Below are 2,355 nucleotides of genomic sequence, written 5' to 3'. Positions count from 1 at the left end.
ATCATAATCATCGAGTGGGTGATGCTTCTACTGATCCTGATAAACATCGTGACCTATTATTCCACCATGCAGAGGTTATTGTTGACCGTCTCCAGAAACAGCTGCACACTCTCTCTTAGAGTAAAAATTGATGACTTCGGGGTGTAGACCACCACGGGGGCCATCAAGTGGACTTCTGGGAGAGATACTGCACAGGACACGGAAAACATCTAAAGAAGAATAACTGGGGGACTACATATGGTGCCAGTAATCATGACACAATAATATGAGCTGGTGATATTACCTATACAAAAAAAAATTATAAAAAAATATTGGTGTGTGAAGTGTAATACCTAGTTAGAAAAACAGAATCAAATTCATCATTATAACCCCCCTCTGCATTACCCTGTTTATTATTTTTCAAGCAAGCACTTTGTTCTAATTCGTCCACTCTCTGGCGTGCTCCTTGTATAAGGGGTTTGGGATACCCTTTTTGTTTAAAACGATCCTCCAGGTTCTCTAGTTGTTGTAGGTATTTTTGTGTGGAAGAACAATTCCTTCGGATTCTTTTCATTTGACCGAATGGAATGTTCTTCTTCCATTATTTAAGATGGCAACTGTTAAAGTCGAGGTATCTGTTTGCATTCACCTCCTTAAAATAGTTGGCAGTATGCGAACAGCCATCCTGAATATAGATATTTAAATCCAGGAACTCACATTTTTTGGGGGACTGATGCAGCGCTGCCTTTGGCAATTTCTGGCTCTGCTATAGCGCTTTTTTTGAGGGGGCGTGTCGGCTGCCCCTTCATCTGGCGGTCAACCTGCGCCGCCGGGACGCAGCGCCGCCGGGACCGCCTGGAGGACGTCGCTCGCAACGGGACCACTCGGGACACCGCATGGTCGGGTAAGTGATGCCGGGGGATGGGTAAGGGACACTTAGCAGAGCGGTGTGTGTCCCGATCCCCGTGATCGGGACTTACACACCGCGCTGCTAAATATTCTGATAGCGAAACACTGCTATTAGCTAGTCAGAGTTGACCAGCTGATAGCAGCGATCGCTGGGGGGGGGGGGTGGGGGATGAAACCCCCCGTGGTCGCATGGTAAGATGGCTGGCTATCAGTGATAGCCACCATCTTACCGGGCGCTGCGGGATGCCGCGAGTAGCGGCAAAAATGTTCATGACGTACCTGTATGTCATGGGTCGGGAACACCTTGCCACCCATGACGTACAGGTATGTCATAGGTCGGGAAGGGGTTAATGGTATAGAGAACTGTGTCTAGTGCATTAACTCTGATTTTTTGCCCATTGAAACCAGTAGGCCCATTGTGGTCTATGGGGAAAGCTGCTGAGTTGCCCATAGCAACCAATCAGATCGCTTCTTTCATTTTTGAAAAAGTCTCTGAAAAATGAAGGAAGTAATCTGATTGGTTGCTATGGGCAACTCAGAAACTTTTCCAGGAAAATATGCTGAGTTGCCCATAGCAACCAATCAGATCGCTTCTTTCATTTTGCAAAGGCATTGTGAAAAATGAAAGAAGCAATCTGGTTGCTATGGGCAACTGCACAACTCTTCCTCTACACTGGTCTTAATGAATCTCCCCCATAGAGGGAGATTTATCAAAACCTGCCCAGAGGAAAAGTTTCTGAGTTGCCCATAGCAACCAATCAGATCGCTTCTTTCATTTTTGAAAAAGCCTCTGAAAAATGAAGGATATTTTTGAGATTTTGGAAGCTGGGATACTCACTACACCCATGCATATCTAGATAATTAAGTATGGGGGGAACTTAAATTTATTTTTTAAATCACATGGAGTTTTGACTTTACTTCATTATGGTCGAATAAAGCACTTAAAGAGTTCCTTAAAATTAAAGATTCACTCTTTTGGATGAAAAGGGGCTTATTTATGTAAATCAATTATACGCTTTAGGTCAAATAAAGTCGTTTGAAGAGATAGCCCATAAGTGTGTGGGGGGAAGACAATCACAAACATTGTTTTTTACAAATAAGTAACACAGATCATAAAGCAATAAAAGGAGAGATTGGAGATTTCAGGGATTCTATATATAAGAAAAGTTTAATTAGACTATTTCCTTATGCAAAGTTGCTGTCTGGGCATGCTGGGAGTTGTGGTTCTGCAGCGGTTGGGGGTTCACAGCTTGAAGACCACTGCTATAGAGGGTGCAAATGTATCTGAGCCCTGGAACTCAAATAATGTGAAATATGAGATGATCAAAATGGAGCCCCTGCACTAATTACTTGGGTTCTGAGGTCTGTAAGGTCCATAGTAAAAACATCAGGTTCTGTCTATAGCAGATACTAAATCATGGCAGCTCAAAGAAACAAGCAGTCATTCTGACATGTCACATGTGATGT

The sequence above is a fragment of the Hyla sarda genome, unplaced genomic scaffold, assembly GCF_029499605.1.
Source record: "Hyla sarda isolate aHylSar1 unplaced genomic scaffold, aHylSar1.hap1 scaffold_1391, whole genome shotgun sequence".
NCBI lineage: Eukaryota > Metazoa > Chordata > Amphibia > Anura > Hylidae > Hyla > Hyla sarda.
This window is presented reverse-complemented; position numbering follows the sequence as displayed.